This window comes from Dermacentor silvarum, chromosome 4, assembly GCF_013339745.2.
Source record: "Dermacentor silvarum isolate Dsil-2018 chromosome 4, BIME_Dsil_1.4, whole genome shotgun sequence".
NCBI classification, from domain to species: Eukaryota; Metazoa; Arthropoda; class Arachnida; order Ixodida; family Ixodidae; genus Dermacentor; species Dermacentor silvarum.
In genome coordinates, this window is record NC_051157.2 from 89,418,123 (window position 1) to 89,443,983 (window position 25,861).

General features: G+C 46.3%; 1 protein-coding gene and 1 non-coding gene across 7 annotated transcripts in view; one reads left to right on the forward strand and one right to left on the reverse strand.

Annotated features, from left to right (window-relative positions):
- The window catches only part of LOC119450367 (dopamine receptor 1), a 439,710-nt gene that overhangs the window by 292,447 nt on the left and 121,402 nt on the right, over positions 1–25,861 (forward strand). Inside the window, exon 1 of one of the 6 annotated variants that reach the window (XM_037713801.2) lies at positions 4,707–6,747. The exons of the other annotated variants lie outside the window; for them this stretch is intronic. The gene's annotated coding sequence lies outside the window, so the exon portion shown is untranslated. Of the gene's footprint in view, positions 1–4,706; positions 6,748–25,861 lie in introns of those variants that run through there. 6 annotated transcript variants of the gene reach the window in all.
- Positions 12,656–12,730, reverse strand: Trnas-gga (transfer RNA serine (anticodon GGA)). Its single transcript has one exon. It is a non-coding gene; the product is annotated as a tRNA-Ser (tRNA).

The window sequence follows — 25,861 nt, forward strand, 5'->3', positions numbered from 1 at the left end:
ACTGTTGAGTTCGAGCTCATTTTTCTCGCGAGCGGAGTTGTTGAGCAACCTTCTTCGGGAGAAAGAAGTCGTTGAATCTGGCGGAGACCATCATTCGTTCTTTTCTTTCTTTGATATTTTCTATCTGTCTTTCTAATCTATCTATCTATCTATCTATCTATCTATCTATCTATCTATCTATCTATCTATCTATCTATATACTATATATATATATATATATATATATATATATATATATATATATGCCTAACTTTGAATCAGGCTGCTCTCGTGGTCTAGTACAATGGCCACTGACACATGAGACGATTCTGTGGCCCCTGTCACGGAATCCGGGTGGTAAGAATTGGTGATCGGCGCTTTTCAACACACGACGCTTCTGTGACGTTTACCTCAAAATCGTATCGAAAGGCTAGAGTTGCACGTCATTCCGGTTTGACGTATACGTCTTCTATTTCGCATTTGACATGGCAACATGCAGGCGATGCTATGAAAACAATTCAGTAAAAATCCAGAGGAGAAATATGAAGAGCAGCAACCTCAAAGAAGACCTTTCGAGTTTCTGACACGTTCCCTACGCAGTGCTCAAAAGTATACAAAAAAGAAATATTAGCAGTCATGTATCAATAAGATAATGCGTAGAAGTGGACGTTGAGCTATGACGACAAACAAACGACGTAAACATTCTTTTTTTTTTTTTTCATGCCCGCGGAAGGCCTCTGTCGTCATGGGGTCTGAGCGAGTGGGTAAATTGGAGAGCGAGTGAGAGTCGTGTGCGAGGGTGTGAGTTGTGCAGAGTGAGCAACCGAATAATAATAATAAGAAGAAGAAGAAGAGGAAGAGGAAATCGCCTGGTGAGTACTTGAATGAGTAAGCCCGAAAGCGACTGCGTCTGTTTATTAGGGGTGTGCGAATGTTCGAAACTTTCGAATAACGAATCGAATAGTTACTATTCATAAATGCGAATATTTTTTAAAAGAATTTGCGAACATTTCAAAGCGTCGACTGCACGTAAATAAACATAAAGTTGGAGAGACTTCCCAGAGGAAGGGGAGCGGTGGGCGAGGAGCGCATCGAGGCACCTTAGACTGTGCATGTGCGTGCCCGCTCTCCCAATGCGGCGCATGCGCGCAGCGCTGCCGGCCTCTGCCGCCTGTGCCGCAGACTCTCTCTGGGCTCTCGCCCGCCTCTCCCCTAACATTTTTCGACATCGGCGTGTAGCCGTTCCGTCACGTAGCCAGCGTTTGGACAGAGGTTGTGTGCGGTCACACAAACAACGCGCACAACTGTTGTCGACGGCGGCGGCGTTTTGCCCGCGTTCGCACCGAACGCGCGCGGCGTTGGTTACCTGTTTATGAAGAACGTGCTGACCTTTGCCGTACACCCTATGGCGGTGTACCGTAGCGATCATAAGGCCATGGTCCCTGTGGTCACCAAATAACTGAAAACCACCGGATCATATATATTTCTCATTCTTTAATAGTTCAATCTTCTAATAACAGAAGATTGGCCCACGCAAGAGGCCGCTTTTCGCCTTCGTGCATAGCGTTCGCCGCCAGCATTTCCCGGCAAACATCACGGTTACATAATCTGCAGCTGCCGGGAAGCGTCAGAATCAGTCTGGGATCTTTTAATGCTATGGCGTTCCACTCTTATAGGCAATACTATTTTTTTTTCTTTTTTCTTACGTGTCGCCCCCATCGAAGTGCGGTTGCCGCGGCCGGGATTAAACCCGCGATCTCGAGCTCAGCCGTGCAACGCCATAGGCACTTGTCTACCACGGTGGGTGGGAATGTAGGTAACATGCGCGTTCGAATGTTTGCGCATGAATGAGTCAAGGATTATTGAGCGTAAATGAGTTAAATTGTGGAGTGAGTGGAGAAATGAGTGGGGGACAAATTGATAAAATTCATGCCAGTAGGACTATAGAGAATCTTGTGCATATCTTCGACACCGAAAGCGCTATGCGCACGCCTACCACGACGCTCCTCTCTCTCTCTCTCTTTATGACGGAAATGAAATCTCGCACAGCCCCTTTGACAGCACCCTTCAGCTTATCCACGAGACACTAAAAGATGTCGTGAACCCGCAATCGCTGATTGGCTGTATGTGAGGGGAGCTCGGTCCCATCCTCTTCCAAAAAGTAACGAGTCACTTCTTCAGAGTACGTCACGTCACCACTCCATACAAACCGCACACATCTATATTATTCAGTGTAGCCACACTTGTTAGTACATGGGACACATGTTAAAACACATCAGAAATCAGGAACTCCGTGTTCATATGTTCTGATGTTTGGCAACCTAACATGAAATAGCAAAATAAAAACAATTTTGGAAACATGCTCCTCAACCTGACCATCCGCATTATTCTGTAATTTCTCGGTCGCTTCTGGGAATAATCTTGAAGAACCAGCTTAAATGTATCGGCACAACCGCAGTTCGGAAGCTGCAATCTTTATCAACGTCGTCTACGCATCTTAAGCACCAGCGAGATGCAGCAGCGGAAAAAGAAAATTGCACAATCCGCACTCGTTGTAACAATGCTATCGGAGCGTCGATAACCAGTATGATAAGCTGCCAACGTAGAAAGCGTCGATTCAAAGCACCGGGACTTTTAAAGCCGTGCGTGTCCAGAAGCAATCCGCTGCTCAATGGTAATTTATTCCATTCCTATACGGGTGTAGCCGCGGGTCACCTTGTCTAATCCAGATATTGAGTTCCACTTTTCTAGGACCTGCGCCGTAAAACGCGACCTTGAAGACGTTACCGACAGGGCTGCATCGTCTATATATTTCTGCTTCAACGACCTTTGTCTTCTTCGCCCGGAGTTCGATAAGTCCGCCCGGCCGTTTCCGCAGGCATGTGGGGGGGGGACTGAAGTCACGGCTTCTCGAAGTGGAAAAGCGGGAATTTATACTCACGTGATTGCCAGCACGCTCTCCTTCGCTCTGACTTGTGCGTATGCATCGTCAGCAACTGTGGGAGGGCAATTTGATTTTGAGCGTAAAGTGAAGTTAGCAAAGCTAACAATGCGACGAACAACGAGACTGCACAAGCTGAGAGATGTGTCAGTATCAGAAAGTTTGGCAACTCGTGTCGCCATGGTTTTAAAGCAAACAGCCTTTCTCGGCTCATAGACCAGCTTTTCTTTTTTTTTTTCTCCCCTTGTATCTGACCCTTTTCGTGGGCCAATCCCAAAGGCAGGGCAGTATATCAGAGTGGTTTTTTGGGCGAGTTGGTTCATTCTTGCGTGTTGGAATGGCAGCAAATGGAAAAGAAACCAGAAAAGAAAAGAAAAAAACACGAGTAAGAAACGGACAAAGTGACAGAAAGGGCGCTGAACAGGAAAGGTGCCCAGCATCCTTTCTGTCGGTACGTTTTTTATTCGTGGTTCTTTCTGGTTTCCTTGTCGTTTGCTGGTACTCAACCACTATTATAGTGTAGTATAACACAGCGTCTCGAAGCGCTAGGTGTCACGAGCGAAGAATGTGAGAAACTAGCACAGGATGCATGCGCCAGACGTTTCAAAGCTCTATCTTTGGCACGATAGAAGCATGCGTATGATTATGGCCTCGTGTGGCCTCGTGTGCATTCACAATAAAAAAAAAAGAACGTTCTGAAACCTTGCCTGTCAGGACTTGTCTATACGTTCAAGAGACATTTCAGGGACGAGTCCAATAATTCTCGCTTGTGTAAAGTACCCGAAACGATTGAACATTAATTGTTTTATAAGTTGCAGAGGTGCCATTTTACGCATTTTGGGATGTGCTTCAACTAACTCCTAACTCTTCAAGATGACTTTGATCGAAATCCTCATTCAGTGCGAGATATGCCGCCAACTATTTGTGACGATGTCCATTTTTATATGTTATACTCATTGGAATGCATAGTCTGTGGAAGTCAGGCATGCTGGATGGGAATGCCGAAACTATAAGTTCATCAGCAATTCGTTTCATTCAAATGATCGTCCAACTGAAAGATCTACACGAACAAATTAATTTTCCTTGAGGCTGGTGTTTTGTATTGGTAAGCTGTTTATTTTAGCTACCATTACTGTTTCTTGTGAAGATCGACCGTGGCCTTAGCGGAATGTTTCAAGGATCTTCTTCTTTCTGGGGTTTTACGTGCGAAAACCAGTCCTGATTATGAGGCACGCCGTAGTGGAGGGCTCCGGATTAATTTTGACTACCTGGGGTTCTTTAACGTGCACTACAACGCAAGCACACGGGCGTTTTTGCATCTCGCCTCCATGGAAATGCGGTTTCAAGGATGAGTGGAACCTCCATGGTTCTACGTGCAAGTGCATCGCCGTGTAAGGGAAAGACGCTGCTTAGCTCGTCTATCTGTTTGTTTCCCGCAAGAGTAATTTGTGCCCGAAATAAATACATCAAAGAAAAAAAGTGTGATCGTGGCCTAATGATTACAGCATTGGGCTGCTGTGCTGGAAGAAGTTCAATCCAACCATTTTTAACCCATAACTTTATAGCATTATAGTTGGACTTCACCCACTCAAGGGATCTAAAAGAAAAGTCAGGGTGTGTACCGAGCACGCGACCACGTCACGCTGTGCACGAAATCGCAAGTTTGTAAGAAGTACAAGGTATGGAAAAGTCACTTTAATAAAACGAATAGCTTTCTGGAAGCGTTCGGCTATTCGCTCACGTTCACGAGCGTTGTCGATTATCTGTGCGCCGTTTTTTTTTTTTAGCAATTTCTTGTTTTATCAGCACACAAGAATAGCTGGTACAATGCGAAGCTCACATCTTGTTTGCGTCCTTCCTTGTAATAGTTCTCTGATCTGAATTCTCGTTTACTTTATCTATGCTGATGAAATCAACGAAAAAATAAGTCACCGAAGAGCCACCATGTCGAAGCATTTTCACTAAGAAACTGGACGCTGCGAAAAAAAAAAGTTTTTTTTTTTTTTTTTACAAAATCACAAAGGAAAATGCGAGTACAAAGAAAATGATGAAGCATTTCGTAGCATACTTAAAACCAGATGTGTCACAAATTCATTACAAGTAACGCGACCTGCGCGGAACGCAGCGTTGAGTGCCGTTACACACACAAACGCGCTCTCAGCAATACGTGCGAATCAATTTTGACGAGGAATCACCAACTCAGAATGCCGTGGCACGAGCCGCAACTCGGCGCAAAATGGCATATAACACTACTTCCACGTTTCTTGCTTTCGCACCGTTTAGCCCTCGCTCAACAAGCTCGTAAACCAACTGCCGCTCATTCAAAAGCGCGGGGCGCTGCTCCACCTCCGATTAGCCTCGCACTCTCCACCTTCGCAATCAACTCTTCCTCCTCATTCATCCGGCAGCAGGGCGGCTTTTCCACTCGGCTCGAGGCCCGTACGGCGCAGGCCGCTGCTTCGGACGTAATTTGCGCGCACGCAAGCACACACACACACCGAACTGTGAAAGCAGAAAACGGTTGTCCTGCTCCGACGAGCTCACTCACACAGCCCCGCGGCACACGCTCTGGCGACGAGGCGCGGCTTCTCTTCCACCTGGCGGCGAACACAAAGTTCTTTTCGCGCGCAGTCGCTCACACACACACGCGGAGCAGAGCAGCCTGCGTGGCGCCGGCGAGCAACCGGTCTTACGTGTGCGGGCCGCCGCTCAGCGAAGGCCTCTTTGTGCCCTCCTCCTCCTCCCTCGCTCTTCTTCCTCTTCATCACTCACAGCCTCTCCACTGGGCGACCAAACTTCGTCCGGCCGGCTCGGCCGAGGCACCGCACTCAGCGCGCTGACCACGGCTGCGAGCGGTTGCGCGCGCCACCAACTCTTCTCCGTCCACGCGCGTCGCCGACGACGCTGCCGCTGCCTGCGCCAGCGCGCGCCTCTCTCGCGTCAGTCAGTCCTCTCCGGCGTGCTTGGCTAGAAGGCAGTTTCTTGACGTCCGTCGACGCCGCACCGCGTCGTTATCGCCGCCCTCCTGACGGGACGCCGCGTGTCGGAACTCGAAGACCCTCGCGCTCGCTCACCTCTTCCTCGACACTTTGCGGCGTTCGCCGTTCTCTTGGGCTACGTCGAAAGGCCGCTGTCTTTTGAATTGCGTGGCGTAATACTTTTTTTTCAAGCGCAGCGGGTGAATCCAAACCCATTAAGTATGATCGGAGATTGAAGAAGGCTTGGACGTTGTTTTTGTTTAGCGGAGCTTTGTGCCGCGGAGTCGTCGTGCATCTTTTCACCGGTCCCGCCGGCGATTGGCTTCGTGATGAAACCAAGGAGTGATGTGACCCGAGTGTTGCCCTAACAGACCGTCCCAGGGCTTTCTGTTGATGATTTTTTTTTTCGATCGGCCATTTCGTCTCTGTGCTCGTGAGAGTGCCTCGGTTCTTTGTCCCCCGACTGAACTTGTAAGACCGTGAAGTGTTGCTGTCAAACGGAAGATCTGGAGCAGTGGTGACGCGAAGTGCAGTTCGTGTGCTGGTGAAGGGTACTCCGTTCTCGAAGTAATTTTTGTTGTATTTATACATTTTTTTTTCGGAACACCAGTTTGGAGATCATCGATCAAGTGCCTGCGCGGGGATTCCGTCGACCAAGTGCGTGCACTGGAGTTACGTTGTTTTGCCAATTCGACGGTGTGAATTTATTTATTCTCATCTTCGTTATTTTTAATTTTTATCCCGCTTTAAAACCTTTTTATCTTCGTAAACACCGAACAACCACGACGAAGTGCAGCGGCTCCATACCTGTGGGTCTTCCTTCAGCGCCAATCTATTTCGGAGAAGCGAGTAAGTTTGTGCTCCATCCTTCACTACTTTAAAAAGGAAAAAAGAAAACAAAACGCAAAAGATCGCCATTTTATGAAAGCGTGCCCCTGGGCCAAATAAACTTCCAACGTCTTAAAGCTCTTTGTTTTTAGGTTGTAATTAGTTGTTGCAGCCCAAGCTGTTTATTTCTTTAAAACTCGCACTGATTGTGTGCCGCGGGGGAATTGAGTCGGCCTCGTGCGGGCATTGTCGCTCTGGCAAATCGTTTCTCGTTAATCTGCAAAGTTGCTGGTGAACTTTAATCACCCCTTCACTGCTCTCGTTTATCGAGGGATAGGTTTTCTTTTTCTGTCTGTCTTTTTTTTTCTCTCCCTTGTGTCTGTACACAGGGGAAAAAAAAGAAAGTGCCAGTTTACTTCCAGCTTTTTTTACTTACCTGTAATTACTGCGTCGTTGTGGTGTCCTTGCCAGTTTTTGCGTAGCGTATAAGTTCAGCGGTAATGCTACGTATTGTTCGAACTTCTGTTACAGCACGTAGCAAAACAGAATCGACCGCAGTTATTAGCTATGACACGATCTAAAACATTGGAGTTTGTCGCAGCAGTTGAGTCGCATTGGAAGCCCCAAAACAGTACCGTTGATTACCGCACAGCAGCGATCGGCAAATGCAAAAAGGTAATCATCGCAATACTCCTCACATGCAACGGCCGTTAAGAGAACATTCAAGTTTGGCGCGCTCGGCACGTCGGATAAATAGTCTTCCAGCAGGCCACTTTTCTCAGACAGCTTGGAGTGACATGAACTTCGTGTTCGTCGGTCGCTTCTGTCTCTGCTGCAATGAACGTTGGCAGAGCTGCGTGTTTTTTTTTTTGTTTTTTTTTTTCGTCGTAACGACGATTAGGGGATCGTAAACGAGCGTCGCTATTTTTCGTATCCCCACAAGAGTGAGGGGGAAAAGTTTGGTCTCTCAGAGTTGGTGCGAAAGGGTGATTTATTGACCTCTTGTCCACATTTCTTCCTCTCCTTGTGTAGGCTATCTTTATTTTATTTTTATGCACGCCTCTCTGTGTATGACAGATGAGCGCTCCGAAGAAAAGGGCGATATGCTCATTTTCAGCTCACGTTTCGTCCCGATCAACGACGACACATTTTGTTTACTAATATATTTTATTTGTTTACTGTCTCTTTCTCCGGCTCACTTGCCATATCAGAGCCTCGGCGATGATACGCGGGGAAAAGCTCTCTACGGGCACATTTTAAATTCAGTTCCAGCGTAAATGAGTCGCACGGTTGCGCACTTTTACTTTAACTTTTCCCTTAAAAGTCTGGCTGAGCGGCTTTATTGATTTTCTTTTTTTTTCCTTAATTATTTCTGCTACTCCTCCTGCAACGCTCACGGCCGAACGCTTGGACGTGTTCGCCCCTGAACCGACGCCGAGCAATGTATTGAGTTGTATTTCTTTGCGCCGTTCTTGGGTAAGAGTAAGCCACACTCGCAACCCGCGGTGACGCGATGCCCTTTTTCGTGATGTTTTCGTGGCAACTTTGTTGCATCTGCCTCGGTGCATGGAGAAGAGAGAAAAGGAAGGACAAGTTTGGTATTTCTTCGCTGGGAGGGGCTTAACGGTTGGATGCAATATGCACATGACCAGCTGATCGCGTAGCGCGAATGTTTATAAAGCACTGGAACTTTGCAAGAAAAAGTTTCCTAACCGCCAGTTCCTCTTCGTTTCTGCAGTGGTGGCGCTTGTTCTACTTTCGAGTAACAGGGGTAAAAATACGCGGGTATGTAGAGTGCTTTGTTTCGTATACAGCTAGTATACTGCAACAACGGTTATGCATGCCTCCGCTCTGGCCGATATGAGTTCTGACATCCCAAATCTACACCTGCGAGTCGTGTCGTTTTAACAACGGTGGTACCTGATTAATTTCGAGCACCTGTTGACTTCACCGAGACGATTGATTCAGCTTACGCATTGGCGCTACTTGGTGAGGGCGTTGCTGTTGCTTATTAAACGATGCGAGGCTTGGAAACCAGGTGACAGAATAGCCGGCTATCCCCCATATACATTAGCAAAAAACACCATAGCGATCAAGAAACAATACAGAAGACAAGAACAAATAGAAGCAACACACTCAGTAGATTAAAAGAATAACACATCAAAGTCAAACAAAGCATTCAGTACTCTATGCTTAGTCAGAGAGCTCGATTTACGGAGTATAGATACATAAATATTTAACTCTTCTCGCTGATCCTGCAGGAGACGCGATTCCAAAATACGAGAAAAACACTGCGCATGTTATAACGTCTCTTGAGCCTGACTTCCAACGCTATACGTACAGTCCGCTGCAAAAGTGAACGGGACGCGGTTCTGCGATGCAAATGCAGAGCTGATGCACAACACTGGTAAGCTAAGGAACAAATACAATGCGAGACTTAAATGTTGGCGTCTAACGCCTGGCCACCTACGTGACACTGTCATGTTCTACCCGCCTTTCGTGTACAGTGCTATTCTTTAGTCAGTCCTTGTTTTTGCTTGAGAGAGACACATAAGTGATAAGCGAAAGAAACCGGGGTTAACCAGGCTGAGCCCGGTTCGCTACCCTGCGGCCTGGGGAAGCGCGAAAGGTGGCTGAGTATCCTCGTTAAGCGGACGAACGTGGCGGTGAGAGCATTTCACCGTAACACTTTCTTCGTGCAACCGCGTTTTTTGACAGTCGATAAACTTTAAGCGAGACGGGTAATTACTAGGCCCAAATAGTGGCGCAGCCAATTTGACGAATGTCTGAAGCGCAGCGCCGCTCTAGTTTAAATACCGGAAACGTTTCTCCCACGCTGCGCGCCGCAATGCGTGTCTGAAATGCAGACGAGGTGCGGCATAAAATGTACGGCACGGTTTCGTGAACGTGAGATTTCCGGCTCGAACATATTGCTTTCGCTACTCTATATACGGGCGAAACGAACGGGCGAAGCGATGTAGTATTCACCATTCGCCTCCTTCCGTTATATTTAACTCGTCCCCGCATCTATTCGCTGAGGTTCAGTCTAAGGGCGTCGTCTCTCTCTTCTTTGAAAGGGCGCGTTCGTCGCGAAAATCGCCACCCAGCAGGTAATCCAAATCCTCGCTCACCTACACACACACGCTCGTTCCACTCTATATACGTACACGGCCGCATTAGAAGTCGATGCTACTCGGGCTCTTGAGTTATCGGTGACCCACCTTGCATGCACAATGAGCAGCTCCCGTTACTGTAGCGTCTACCTCGGCCTTGAGTCTCCAAGGAGTAGCAGCCCAAAGGCTGCGCCTATGTACGCGTGTCTTCTTTCCCTCCTTAAACCTCAGCCCACTCTTCTTTTCTTTTCTCTTTTTTTTTTCGCGTTTATGATATCTCTTTCGGACATATTCTCTCCGAGGGCTTGCGAGTGAACACCACAGAAACGAGTATTCTGGGCGTCATCTTTCTCCATTTATTTCTGTCCCACCCAACCTCGTCGCGTTACTTCTATTTTTTTTTCCCCGCGAGATTCCTTTATTACCCCTTTTTTTCTTTCTTCGCGGCTGTCGAAACGTTAAAGTCCTCGATACCAAGGTTGAGCGCTCGTCTGGGCGCAGCTGGACTAATAAATCAAATGCACTATACCACCGGTTAAGCAGAGAAACGTATGACAGCAGGCTACAATGAAGGGGCAACGACGCGCGCTGAACTTGAACGTGCTTCCTGATAGCGGCCGGTGAAGGGAAATTCCTGGAGCCAGAGTCAGAAACTGGCTCGCTCGCACGTCCGGGTGTCCGGCAGCACGAGCACCACTGCGCGCACCCGCTGTGCTCGTCGTTTCTGCTGTATAGCAGACCTCCGTCTCATTAATTCGCAGCCTTGCGCCCTACACACACGAGTCAGACCGAAAGGAGTGCTCGGTATACGATCGACGTATAATGAATTGGCGAACACGCGTCAATAAAGCGACGGTTTGAGAAACTTTTTTTTTAGGTTGGCTGAAATAGAAACAGACCGAAATAGAAGCGACGTGGGTACGCGGACAACGCCTTTGGGAAGGTGCGCTTAAGCGAAAGAAACCACTGGTTGCTTAATAGGCAGACACATGGGGGGAGAGAGAGGTTGTGTGTAGGGCCCGCGGTGCCCAATTCGACCGTTGCGTGGTTGGCTCCGAGGGTGCTCACACTCGACGTTCTCCTTGTCTAGTTTCGTGCCGCGACAGAGGTTTGCAGTGAAGTTTGAGTTCAAGCTAGCGTTAGCCTCATGAAACGTCGAATCATCTTCAAAAGATACTACATAACATTATGTATTATCCCCCACCCACACCCCTCTTCACCCCTCTTTTCGAATTTCAAACTTCTTTTGCCCCTTTGCTCTTGCTATATTATATATATATATATATATATATATATATATATATATTCTCTTTGGAATAGCTGTATATAATATTCATGGCCAAACTTACCAAGTTCCGCAGCTCATAAGCACCAAATAACTCGACTCGGCAAACTGTCAAAGTGCCTGTATTGATTTCTGACGTTAGATATTGCACGTGTAACGACGTAACGACGCATACTTAGTGACTGTTGCGCACCGCAATTTGACAAAATAAGCGAAATGTTCTATATTAAGCCGCTTATTTTGATGCTCTCAGCGCATGTAGCCGGATTCATATGTAACACCTAAGATGCCGCAACAACCTAGGTGTTACTACACCTCTACTACAAAACCGTTGAATGTCGCGAGGCTTGAGACCGGCGTAGTTGGTGTTCCATGTTACTACGAAATATGGTCCCATGTTACTGTGAAAGATTTCGCTTGTCCTCGTCAGTTCCTGTCCGTGTCCCGGTGTGCGCTGCAATTCACAGAATGTCACGAGTCTTACACTAACAGGTCTGCATGCTTTCGACGTCATACCTAGCAGCCGACTGTAAGTTTACAGATGTTGTGTGATATATTCTCTCATTACGAAGAACATTCGAAGCGCGCGCGGGCACTGAGTTATGGTTTAGAAATGCCGTGATATATTTCAGTCGCCGAGTGGGGTTAGCATTGTTTGCAGCGAGAGCGATGTGTTCGACTCTCCGTTGCTTTCTGGGAAGGCTCAAGAATTTAAATATTTAGTCAAATGTCAGCTTGGGGTTGTGTGACTCACGATGACCTTAACGATCCTGTATGAGCAGCTACAGACATAGTCAGCTCAGTCGACCGCACTTACGGGTTTCGACGACTGTTGTATTTACTAATTCAAACAAAGTTATAATGTATGCGCTTCTTTATCTCCTCTCCGCGCATTTTCCTGACCAACCAGAAGAAAGGCGCTAGCAGAAACTCGGCAAACGGGGTTAGCTAAGGAGCGACGCTTTATTGCTTCTGCAGATATATATATATATATATATATATATATATATATATATATATATATATATATAGAGAGAGAGAGAGAGAGAGAGAGAGGAGAGAGAGAGAGACCTGCTGCGCATAGCAGAATACTGTAGGCGCGCTGTCTCTGCCGAGTCGAGTATGTTGCATTCTTGTCGACAAGGCATGCTTATCGAATAAAAAATAAGTTCGAAACATTGTAACACCTGCGTAACAAGCGAACAATAAGTTTATCACGTTTTAATGTTACAGTAATGCTTTCAGGAACATAAATTCGTCATGCTGCTGCATCCGCGAATGTGACCCCCTTAAGGTAAACGACCAAAACTGTCCTATTGTTGCATTCCTATGAGGCCGCCACTGACGTCTATGCCGCGTAAACTGACGTTGCACCACCGAGCTTCAGATGTTATTGGCGGCAAAGCACACATATGACACGACCACTATTCTTTTAAATGGAAAATGAAACATCCACCCAATCCTAGCAAATACTACAAAGGAAACCCATACGGGTTACTCGAAAGAAAAGCCTCGCAGTTGAAGAGAAATTCGTCCTGGTCCGGGACTCGAACCCGGGACCACCGCCTTTCCAGGGCAGCCGCTCTACCATCTGAGCTAACCAGGCGACTAGCAGATGGCAGGGCGAAGTCGAATTTTATCAACTCGAAGCAAAGGCAATGTGTTTGACGTAGTAGTAGTAATATTCTTTGGAAGCGAAAATTCATTTGCGCACCTTTTCGGAGTTTGTGGCACGGAGGGGCTGGCTGGCTGCAATTTTCGCCCGGGAATTCCTCACACAAACTCACTCAAAAATTTGAAGGACGCTTAAGCTTCGCCTTTAAGAGTGGAACACGATAGCATTCAAAGATCCCTGACTGCTTCTCGCGCTTCCCGGCAACTGCAGCTTATGTGACCGTAATGTTTACCGGGAAACGCTGACGGCGAACGCTATGCCCGAATACGCGAGCTTTCTGGTAGAAACGCGGCTTCTTGCGTGGGCCGATCCCGGAGGTAGTTCGCAGCCGCGCCCCAAAAAATACATAATTTGCAGGTTTCTGTTTTGTTTCGCACTTTTAATATTTCCGTTTGTGAAGATTTAACATAAAAGGCATGCGCTGTCGGTGTTTTGTTTCAGGAAACTTGTTTGTTGGCTGTTATTCTAAAAATTCTGAGATGAGGTATGAGCAACTTTAGTGATAGAATGGTGTGTCGACCTGGGCCGACACGCGATTGGCCCAGGTCGGTGGCAGAAAGGACGTGCTTGGCGTTGCGCGTTGCGTACCACACGTTTGCGACGATGTTCACGCACAACTACGCGTCTCGCCGTCGTGCTAGTTTTGCTGGACTGCGAAGTACAGCTGTGCAACTGCGGCACGAAATGATGGTGCTTCAACTGTACTCCGTTTCCCGCCTAGCGCGCAAGAATGTGGAGGCTAGCAGAATTTCTTGCAGTAGCTGCGTTCGCACCAAGCAATAAATAGTTCGGTGTTCTTCAACAGCAATTATATGAAATTGACCTTTTTTTACGCTCAGTAATGAATGCAAAGAAAAAAGAGCTTTTAATCCTTCACAATGAATGGACTGTGTTGTACAGCTGGTAATACGCTGGTTTGGACGTTTGTTCTTTCGTTGTTTTCCTTTTCGAATTTTTTTTAAATTTTCGGCTCGTCGCTGCAGCCTCACGCGCATGGCTCACACAACTTGATCACGAAACTTCATCACGAAAGGCGCAGAGTGATGCATTTTAATTACTGAACTTATAGGGTGGTAGCTTCTACATCTTTCCACGTTCAGTATGAAACGGATTATATAGACAAAAAAAAGCAAGAAAGAAAAAAGCATAGAATCAACCATTATATGGTACAAAATAATACAAGCTTCCCATACTTTGACAATAATCTTTGATGGCTCATGTTCATTAGTTTAATTCACCACGTCCTAACTAAAATTTATAATTGAAGAACAAAAGCAAGAGCAGAGTCCAGATCAAGGCACGAAGGCAGGATATAGAAAGTTCTCTAAGCTGCGATCCTCCGACGACACGTAGTCAACGCCAGGTCCTGGCTGAGAGTCACACTGGCGTCACAGCATCGCCCCGCCAAAGCGGCGCCGGGCGTTTTCATTTTTCTTTTCTTTTTTTTTTTTTTGCTTTAACGAGAGCCGCAGTGCGTAAACAAACCTCGTCGCTCACTGACTGAGAGAGAGAGAGAGAGAAAGAAGAAGAGGCAAGTGAGGTGGGTGGAGGCCGTGCAAAAGCACACCGCTGTTTCTATACCACGTACTCCGTGCTGCCAATTCTGTTCAGCACAACACGGTGTATGACAACTCTTGTTGATTCGTCATCTTCTCCACCGATTTTGTAACAGACATCTTTTGAAAGCTGCGGTCACAAAGGGGTACACGGCTAGCATGGTACCAAAATACTGTTGTAAAATCACTGGGACATTCGGTTACAGTGGCATCACTGTGTCCTTTGTGTAATAACACGACTTACTCGATTTTTGCTCCTCTTCCCGAGGTCTTTTCTATATGACATTGTGTCAAATACTAAAACAAAAAAAGAAAGGTAGTACAGTTAGCCATACACCCTTGAAATCGATACTTGCTGATTTGCTACGTATATTGATAATTAAAGCCTTTTCTACCAGGTGACTTTCCTTCGCGCAGCCGTGTCGACGCGTAATACGTTGTTTTATCACTGAAGTGGGACAGGAGGCTAGTATCTTCTTTTTGTCGGAGCTTCCGCACCGGGAGAACATTGCCTGCCAGTTGCGTATCAATTGTCGAGGATGATCCTTGTGAGTAACGGAAGCCGACGATTTCTCGAGGCCTATATCTGCTGCATTATAAACATATTATAAAAGCCACGAATGATGACTTCTGGCGCACTTCGGAGAAACAGTGACTGGCCGCAGTGAAAATGCAAACGACACAATTATGCCGTTCTTGGTGTCTACGGGAAAGTTGTATGCAGTGAGGACCATGACGGTACAACCAAGTGTTGCTGTTAGGCTAATACAGCAAAGGCGCCGTACTTTAATTAGTGCATTTACTAAACAGCTAAAGTGTCTTGAGACGAAGCGCCTCGTTCTTTGCACTGCACGCAATTTGCGCAGCCCCCGTGAGCCGCGCGACTGCGGCAGGGAGTGGTGCGCGGGCTGTCAGCCGACCTCAGAACAAAGAGGCGACGCCAGGGGCGTTCGCTCTCGACAGCCCTTTCTCTCCTCATTTCGACCTCCCTTTCTCAACTCTCTTCCCTAGTCCTGTCGTGCAACGGCAGTCAGCGTGTACATACGGTGTATATACGGCTCTTATACGGTCTTCCAACACTGGTTGTGCCTGCCTGGCTTCTCGAAGACACGAAGGGCTCGAGAAGTGCGCGGTTCTTGAGTGTTGATTCAGAAAACTCGGCACTGCGAAAACTCACTTTGTGTCCTTGAACTAATCACACACACACAAAAAAAAAAGGTCCCAAGATACGCGCTGAAATATCGCGCCTGTAGAAGCGCATAGTCTAAGCCTATTCTCCGCAACGCCAGTGAGGGGAAACAAAGCTTCTAAAGTACGCCTCGTGCGCCTGTATAAACTCTATACCGGGTTATGACGAAACGGCTTCTGCACTCACGTTGCCTGATAAGCCAGTCGCCAAGGGGACGGCAAACACTGATGCGCACAGAAATTAGGACGCCACGGCGTCCGGTGGGCTAACGACCTGCATCTAAGAGTGTTTAGGGCCTTCAAACTTTTCGATCAACGAAACCCTCGTTCTTCCGTAATTATCGAGTATTTCTTTATCGTGTGGCCATGGGTGGCATTATACCCCGAGCTTCAACAATGGTGAGATACAGGAGCATATTTGTTAAAGCACCTAACTGCACTTTAGCGTATTATTGGAAATGGCCTCCCTTTGCCCAGCTTCCCATTACCTGCGTTCTATCCTCTACAGTGTAACACTCGCATTGGAAACCACATTTGCGAAACAGCTACAAAATTTATTCATGTCGAGAGTTTTCTGGTGAGTGTGGTCAATTGTAAGTCCATTGTTCTGCCAACAAGAATGCTAAATAAATCTGTCATGATGGCGTGAACGCATAAACATTCGTGAAATAGCCACCGTGAACTGAAAGGTTGTAGCTCCACAATGGCTCAATTAGAGTACAACTAAGCCTGCATGCCGTAGTTAAACACCTTGACCGGTGGCAGCTGAACTGAATATGTCGCCTTTCTTCTCGCTTTATAGGGGGCGAGCAGCGAGAAAACACCACTTTATGACGTCACGTTTCTATAGGGCATCCTAGGAGCTTGCATTTCAAGCTTGTTTCCATACAACGGCCCGGTCGCTGGTTTTGATCTGCAGCCATTTTTCGGATCTCAATGCTAACTACATTAGGCTTTTGGGTCATATGGGAAGCACGGAAATTATACCGAAACCAGCGATCACATTCATTGTAAACAAAACATTTTCTCAGTCTTAATGTGCCAAGACAGCATGACATATGCTGTCGATATCTTCGTTAAGTGTCGATCACGTTAGCTTGCCAAGCTGTGTATCCAGCAACAGTCGCTTTCTGTGCACGCACCGACATGCACTTTAGCTTCTGTTGAATGACAGTTTCCGCCAGTATGTATCAATTATAGTTGTGCTTGAAAGCCACCTTGAATGAATGCCAAAAAGAAATGTTGTTAGACTGCTACATTACTCTTATGAAAGGACAAATAATTCAGTCTTCAGCAAGATTAATGTTTCGTTAGCCAAAAAGGACCGATGAGCGAGACATATCTGATTACACTATTTTGAAATTTCGGTAACATTTCACCGTGACGTCACAGAATTTTGTGGTACCTGCTCGGGATTATTTAATCGCGTATTAATACATGTTTTCGATATTTTGGTAAACAATAGTTGGAAGGCAACTGAAAATGAAGGAAAATCACTGATGCTGAAGTTTGAGTTTTTTTCGCGAAAAGTTCAAGGGAATATTTCCTTAATTTGTGACGTCGCACTGACGTCATCGGGGCAATTGTTCGCGTGCAAGATCGGGTGAAGGAAGCTTGGTCCTAATATTTTTTTCATTTAATGACCAACATTTGTCCACCAAAGAAATACAAATCGAGTTTGGCGCGATAACCTATCATCATTTTAAACGAATTCTTTTCAGTGGCGCTCTGTAGTTTCTCAAAGGAACCGATTCTTTGAAACCCGTCTCCGATGCACATAGATTCTAATATGAGGTCGGGATCAACATAACTTTACAATTAAAAGACAATGACAAAGCTACTTCACATTTTTTTTTTTCGGTAGATCCGCACATGTAGTGAACTTTTGTTTTGCATTTGGTTCATGTGTGTTGCAATGTCATATTTATGGTCATGCGGTTCCTAGTCTCCGAGAACAGGTTTCAGCGGTATACCATAGCTGAAACCCTTCGCAGGAGGTTTGACGCCGTAATCTTATTACTCATCGTGCACTCGGGCTTGTGGCTTCCCCGCAAGCCTCGGTGATAGAGCGGGCGGCCCAGCGCTGCGCACAAATCGAGGCGTAAACACTTTGCGTTTTAACAGCCCCTGGAAACACGAGAAAAAGTAGACAAGGAATGAAAAAAAAAAACGCGAATTGATGGCGTAAAGCCAAAATTAAGAACACGCGGGCACGTGAACTCGACAAGCGAAGCGGAGAAGAGACCACCAGCAAGCGCGTGACGAGCGTTGCATCAAGAAGTTTTTATCGGCCGCGCGCGTTCAACGGACCATATATTTCAACGTCCTGTATCGCCCGCGTGATTACGTCGTGCAACCACAGCAGACACGCCCTTCTTGCCTATTTATTTCTGATAGGCGGCGTTGCATAAGAAAAAAGAGGAAGAAAAGCACGTCCGGGTTGCTTTCTATTATTTCGACTTCCATCCTCTTTTCCACTAAACACTGTAACTTGTTTTGTTGGTTTGTCTCTTTCTTTCTTTCTTTCTTTCTTTCTTTCTTTCTTTCTTTCTTTCTTTCTTTCTTTCTTTCTTTCTTTCTTCTTCTTTATATTGGTTCCGACTATCCTCAACTTTCTGTATTAACAATTACACCAATGAAGCAGGTCAGACAAATAAAAGTGTCCTTGGCATAAAATGCGGTGCTGGTGATGAAAGCAACCGAAGACTGACAGACATACGGTTTCTCAACATATAAACAGGTATATAAAGACAGGTAGGTTAGCCAGTTCCTAGACCATCATAGAGAGGAAAACTAGAGTTAGCTGGCATCTGCCAGCATCTGCCTGCTGGCTTCAGAATAGAAAAATAATAGTTAATGAAGAACAGAGAGAGAGAGATTAAGAGGGGAGGGGCATAGTGATCGAAGAAGAAGAAGAAAGAATAAAAGAAAGAGTTGAGAGCAACAGAAGAATAAGATGCAACACTCAATCGGGCAGCACTTTTGCGTCCATCAAAGGGCCCACAAATTAGCGCGAAATTAGATCATCCAAGAGAGCTCAATGTTAGGCTACAATCGGGAGTCTGAATGTTTCACTTTCGAAAATGATAGAGAGGCTCTGTGAGCTTGATCACGTTTAAGCGTACGAACAGCGGAAATATAGTTTCGCCCAGTGCTTAGTGCTGTCAATCATCATTGCATGTATGACACTGTAGTCCGCTGCGTACTATAGGAGACACAGTGCAAGGTTAAGTGTTACAGTCGTGCTGCAGGAAGCACAAAATTCAATGAGTACCCGCCCTTCAGTCAGTCAAATAACTTTATTTAAAGGCCCTGCGTTTGTGGGACGGGCAAATGGTCCCGCCTAGGTGACGGCCAGGAGCTCTTGAGCCCTGGCGGCTTCCTCGGTACCCGCCCTTGTTCGCCATCAATTCAGCCACCACCACACTGCACGAAACTTTAGTAGCATGGCTCTATGGAAGCGAGTAGGAAGGTGTAGTTGAAGCCGCCAAAGATAGTTCGAGAGATTTTGTGACTTAGTTGGGCTTTGTAGTGGAAAGAATCAGGATGTAGATTACAGTGATTGGCTGCGGCTCTTATAGGCCTTTCCACTGTTCACATTCCGCCGTCAAAAAGTGCTGCAAGAAGCAATGCCCTTCAGTATAGAAACGTTTCTTGGTACATGGAATAGCGTGCCATTTCAAAGATGCCGTAAAAGCCGTAATAACAAAGAACAGCGATATTGTACCTATGAATTGTCATTTATCATTTTAGGCGTTATTTCGTGCTTGTTTTTAATTTCAAGGTCGCTGTTTTATGGCAACAGTGTTGACAGTCTTTTGATGTTGAGAAAAAAATTAAATTATGAGGTTTTACGTGCCAAAACCACGATCTGATTATGAGGCACGCCGTAGTTGAGAGCCAACATAGATTGGATATCTAAGAAGCTCCAGGTTACTTGTGCTAAATGCGCTGACATTATTGGTTTGTTGGCGCGCATGCATTCGTGCACGCGTGCGTGCATGCGTGCGTAAGTTATATGCAGTTCATTTCCAGACTCTTCCACTTCTATTCACTGACTGATTGACTTCAGCTTCTACTGTTGGGGCTTTATTGACTTGAGAACAATCGCAGAAACGGTAAAACTTGTCAGTTTGCTCCCGTCTTTTTTTTTCTCTTTTTTCAGTTGTATTTGATTGACTCTCGACGCACGTTTGCGAAAACTGCTTCATTGCCCGAATTCCCTCATATCATCTCATGCTATGACCCTTTATTCATTTAACAATTTATTGTTTATTGATAGGCCGGGAGGACAACAGCTGCCAACATTTCCAATTGCATCGAAATAAGTATATAAATCAGACGCGGAAGGTGGGCGCTGTACCTTTTCTACTACTCCAGAGCATCGACTGACGCCAGTTCTTATATGCGGCGAGGTTTAAGTGGAATAACCTATAATTTCTCACCATGAGGCGGCGACGACCCTCCTCGTCACTTATAGAGTTACTGTATAGGCTCACGTAAGGAGGGAGCCTGCGGGAGGATATACAGAGCCCTTAGCGCCCCCTGGAACCCCTATCGACGAAACAAAAACGTTGTGTGTAAGAAGCTGGAATACGAAGCAGACGGGAGCAAGTAGGCGGTCGCGCATTAGGAGGGAGAAGGCGACAAGGCAGCAGTGTAGTAGAGCGGCAGTAGTATGAATAGTATTAGTTGTTTTCTTAATACGCATAAATAACAATATTCAGCAGATGAAGAAGTGTTCGTGATTTAATCAGAAGGGGTATTAGTGGAACCTTCGGAAGCAAAGTTCTACTTCGGCAAGGAGCTAGGCCGTATAGTTGCGGAGGGCACCGGAATAAATGCGACCATCTTAACGAGCACCTACATCTGGGACCACGGGAACTTTGCATTCCACCTTCATCGTAACGCGGCCAAGGCAAGGGTAGCACATCCAAACGCTTTCGTTTCCCGCCTTGTATTCGTGCTTGCAGCCGCAGCACCGAAGAATTTACCTGCGGCGAACAAGTTGCGCGCGAGAGAGCCTTGTCTCAGACATGGGCTGGCCGTTTCGCGCGTGCCTAAGGAATTGAGCAAGAAAACGAGTAGATGCAATTGGCGCAGCCAAGTACTATCACCCCTTGAGTGCGGTTTTCTTGTTGACTCCGGCTTCTTATCACTTAGCAACAATAATGAACGACGCTTTCAATGTCGAGCGCAAGTGGAGATCACTGCGATAAAAGATATACGATTCAGGAATTACAACGAAGTTCCTCGTCGTTGCCACTGCTTCCTCTAAGGGCTATGCCGGCAGGTATTTTGCACTGTAAACGTACTGAAAATTTTCCAGAGCGTTCTCCTTTTGCTTACCCGGCATTGGATTGAGGACCTCTATTTCGACGTAGCGACTGCACTGCTGCCTAATGCGGCTGCTTCCACTGCCTATTTGTTAGGCGCTTGTACATGTTTCTCATCAGCGAGTTCGGTTCATACCATACCACTGGTAGATTTTTTTTATTTATTTTTTTTTTGCCAGGAAGCAACGCATGATGAAGAAGTTGCGTCAAACTTTTCAATGGCCGCTTCGGGCTCACTTATGCATTCCCCTGTTCTGCGGAAAAAAATGTTAGTAAAAGAAGAATTGTCGTTTTTCCACCGCAACGACAAGCTCATTCTCCCTCCTAATGTCTCTGCTCTCTCCTGTCAACGGTGTCGCATCGTCTAACATTGTCTTCGAGAACGCCTATGGTTTCGCTAGTTAAGTGCAGCACTAGTACAGGCAATGGCGAAACTTTTGCAACGATCAATAAACCAGTTCAAGAAGGGTCCGTGAAAGCTGTCATTCATCATTGCATCTAGGACACTGTGTCCTGCCTTGGCACAATCTAGCAAAAGTAAACTATTGGGATTCATGTGACGGGTAAATAAATAAAACAACACAAAGGGCGAAGACGGGAAACCGAGAAAATCAAGATGCAACTCACAACACACAATCAATAGCAACAGCTGACTATCAGGTTTAGAACACAATCATACAGTATTTTGTATGTACATCAAATGAATTTTCAACTAGCTCTGACGTATTGGGGCGGCTAAGACAGTGTCAATTTCATCGTCTAGATATCGGGGTGGCATTGTGGTCAAACATGCAACGTACAACTCGCGCTAAAAATTTCGATGTCGCTGTGTGCCTCGCTGCAGGTGTCACCAGGTGTTTGGGTCGATGCCTGTCGAGGATCGTCCTGTCTCTTTCTTCGCCCTCGTTTAAGTTGGGCTTGTCTTAAAACGTCATTTCTCTTCTTGGACTCAAAGTATTGCAGTCACTTGCCTCTCGACTACACCGTCTGACTAGATTGTTTGCAGGGGAAGCATTCCACTTCCTGAAATAGTCCCCCCTTACTTCTAATTGAATGGCCTCACTGCCGATAGAAACTGCACAACCGCACCGTATAGTGCACACAACCTTGCAGCGTGAACGCAGCTCATAGCTCTGAAGCACGCACAGGTATGTCACTCCTCCGACGCCGGAAAGCGGCGTCCTATCGAACTCCGTACGTGTTGCGCCAAAGACAGCCGCTTCTACCCACATCTGCTCTCTCGCTTTGTTTTTTTAAGTTTTTCGTTTTTAGTTTTTTGTCTTCTTCGGCGACACGTCGGGAAGAAGACTAAGCTCGGTAAACGAGCGCACGCCAAACTCGGCATCAGGTGACCGGGACTCGTGTGAGCTTTGTCCCTTCCAAAAAGCCCACGGGGGGTGTCCCATTGTTCCTCCTTGTCGGCCTCATAATTTCTTTTTTTTTTTTTTTGCCTCTTCCTCTTAAACCTTCCTTTCTTTCTGATTCGTCCCGCCAGCCGCAACAAAGGGAAGATCGGTGTCCGAATTTCTTAACCCATCCTTTCCATTGGAAAGCGGAGTCGTGGCTCGAAAGCACGTCACTTTTGGCGTAGTTCGAACCCTCCACCTCCTCCTCTTGTTTTCACGCACGGGTGCGTTCACTTCTTGGCGTCGGGCACGTGCGAGTCACGTGCACAGCAGCCTTGACTGTGACTCGTTGCGCATGCGCTCTTGCTTCGCGACTGCAGTCAGGGTCGCAGACGCTGTTGCAATTTCGCGCCGTCTTTGACAAGGACCTCGTCTCTTCTTTCAGGAGCCACTTGACTCCGCCTCTTGTCCGTCGTGTCTAGTAACCTAACGCGCCGCGTTTTCCTGCTCTGGTTGTTTGCATAAAACGTCTGACGTGCATCAAAGCAATACTGAGCGGAGATGTCAAATAAAAGGAGCGTCTCTAGGCTTTTCTAAGCCTTGCAATTGTACCTCTTAGATGAGGAAATGTTTCAAAAGCGACGCTTTCTTTGCGACGTTTACCTGACTGTGACAGGGTCTCGCCGATAGCTCACACGCAGGACAGCAGTACCGCCTTGGCTACCTTTACAGGTTTCCTGGCTGCTGGCCTTGTTCTGTACGAAATTACGCAATGATAAAGCAAATTATATCTAAATATCCTCATTGCAACAAGTATAAATCGTGCAGAGCTCAATTCCTTTAATAAAGCAAACCTTTCTATGCCTACTTTTCTAGGGTTCGGGGTTTGGTGCAACGGGTTGGTCGATCTTTCGCCGAATAAACTCCACTTAATTGTTGCACTATATCTCCAGTATCGGCCCGCCGTAGTCGGTGCGCCGACCCTGGACACATCGTCATTGCAAGGAGGACTAATCCCGGAGACTGTATATAACACGCGGTCACGTGGGTCACCTGGAGGGGTTATCCGCGTCTTGACGTCTGCACTGCTAGGCAAGCAATCGCTATGGTGCAAAACGCTGCACCAAAAATAGGCTAATCAGTTGCATGGTATTTATTTAAGCGCTTCGGGAAAGCTTCGCTTCTCAGGTTCCCACGTGTGAGTTGGATCTGCGTTATTTTTTTTTTTTCACTACAGGCTACAGTCTGTTCGTTTTTATGGAGAAAGACGAAAAAGTCGTCACCTTCACTAAATGTTGCGCTTCAATATTCGTGTTCAGGACGCTCCTATCGCATGCGCAACAGCTCGTAACACTTCTTGCCCATTGAATGTTTTTCGTTTCCTGTACAATCCCACACGTGCGTTGGTTAGTAAAATAAAGCGCGAATCTTAGTATCTTTGGGAAGAAAGGCGTTTCCCGGCACAAAAAAAGTCTATGGCTTCTAGTTGCCTTTCTCGCGGTATAGTAATAACACATCGCACACGGTGTCTGTATAGGATGCCACAATTAGGCCTATCATGTTCAAAAGGGAGTATACGTGTTTACTTCGTTGCTTTTGTAATTGTACTTTGGTCTCTAATTGTGGCGTGCTTGACAATTGTCCCGGGACGAAAAGAAAAATAACTACTGTGTATTTGCAAACGATGAAATTTCACGTTTATGGGCACGCCATTAATAAAATATTCTAATAAAAATATCACAGTGTGCACAATATACGAATGTGCTTACAATTGCGCTCTCATTCATGTTACTAAATACGAATACAGCGCGAATTTCTGAACGATAAAGTGCACTTTTATAGAACTGTCAGAATACTATCAGTATTTCATCATCGGTTCATACACTTCAGAAATAACAGCAATGAACTATCCCCCAAAACTTTTCCTTAATGTCAGGTGTTTTACGCACTTCCTCACTGTTTGCTTGTAAAAGTTATAGCCTGCTGCTACCAGTCTGTCCTTTTGATAGCGCTCTTTGCGAACAACTTTAGAACTCAGGGAAAAAGAGAGATTGTGGCGTGCTATCGAGATAGCGACCGAGGTACCCAGGACGTTGTCGCCTCCAACACCTCGACTGCAACACCGTGTTCAACGCTCTGCGCTTCTTAAAGGTGCCAGCACTTTAAAAATCTGAGCGTTATAGCTATAGCTTTCGACGCAATGTCGTAAACCTCGTTGTTAATAGGCCGTAAAACATAACGCGTGCGCTTGCACAAAATCTCCTTGAAGCGAGCTCCCGCGTAGAATGCGGACGTTCTAGACAACAGGGTCCATGGAGAGCGACACGTCCAAGGCTTGGAATGTAATCGGATTAAACTGACAGCTGGTTTACAGCCTGGCTAGCTTTTTTTATTCCTGGGGAAACGGCTTATAATGCTCGTCCTGGTTATTAGGGTGTCGTAACGCTGTCATTGTAATAAAAGTTGGCCGATGCTCGATATACGACCGACATTGTCGCACTATGTCATCACCGAGAGCTTAATCTTTGGTGTTAACTTCCCACGATAGCTGAGTACGGCGTGATGATGTACTTTCAGCACTAAGTACCATCCGGTCTAGCTCCTTTAAGGAAGCCTGTTTCTGAACTTACGCCTGACACGTTCATTCGTTCTACGAACAGTGTCTCCCAACTATACCTTCCATATTTCAGAAGCTCATCCGCAAGTAGCTCCCCAGAAGCACATTTATCACCACTTATACCGCTTATTACACACCAATATACACAGCTTATTGTAAATACAAGAGAACACGTTGCTATTTTCGCTAGTTCTGTTGACCACGTTTACTGCGTCTGTCGGCGACGATAAGGAGAGTGAAACAGTGATAAGGTAGCCCATAATAGCACATTTTAGATTCCTCTTTTGGGTGGCAACTTTTCTTTACTATCGCTAAGGGTGACAAAGGCAAACCTCCGGCCTCGCCAAATTGTACAAAAACGTGCAATACGTGCGTGCGATTCCGGACATTCAACTCACTGACAGCAGGATGTCATATTTTAAAAGCTGCACAATGTTGCCCATAAGCAGTTATATAAGCCCTAGTTAACTCCTGGTATCCTACGTCAACACCGGACAAATTAGTTTCCCGAGTATTACAGCGCGAACAAACATCGGCACATAGAAGGCGCATGCTAAAACGACAATAAAAGCATTAATTAATATTTTAACACGAAAGTGTTTTATGCCGGGGTCCACCAAGACTTCACTGACGTATTTCCGTCACGGAAATACGTCAGCTTACAATGTACACGAACATAATACAAAGAAAGAAACCAGAAGAAATAGTTCCACAAACATGCAAAATCTGGAAATCGAACCCACGACCTCTCGGTCCGCGACGATAGATCGCCGAGCGTTTAACCCATTGCGCCACAAACGCATTTGCAGAGAGCTACACAGACGCGCCTTATATATCTAACACTCCTCCGTGTACCCGCGCTCTTGCTCGGGGCGGTGCCGCCGCCTACGAGCAGAAAAGAGAAGTACTGCATTATGAGCAAATGACTGCGTAAACGGCTTTCGCTTAGTCTCAGGCCGCTTCGACGACAGAGTATTATGGATAACCTTGAGTAGTTTTCGAGATCGCTTCTCGTTTCG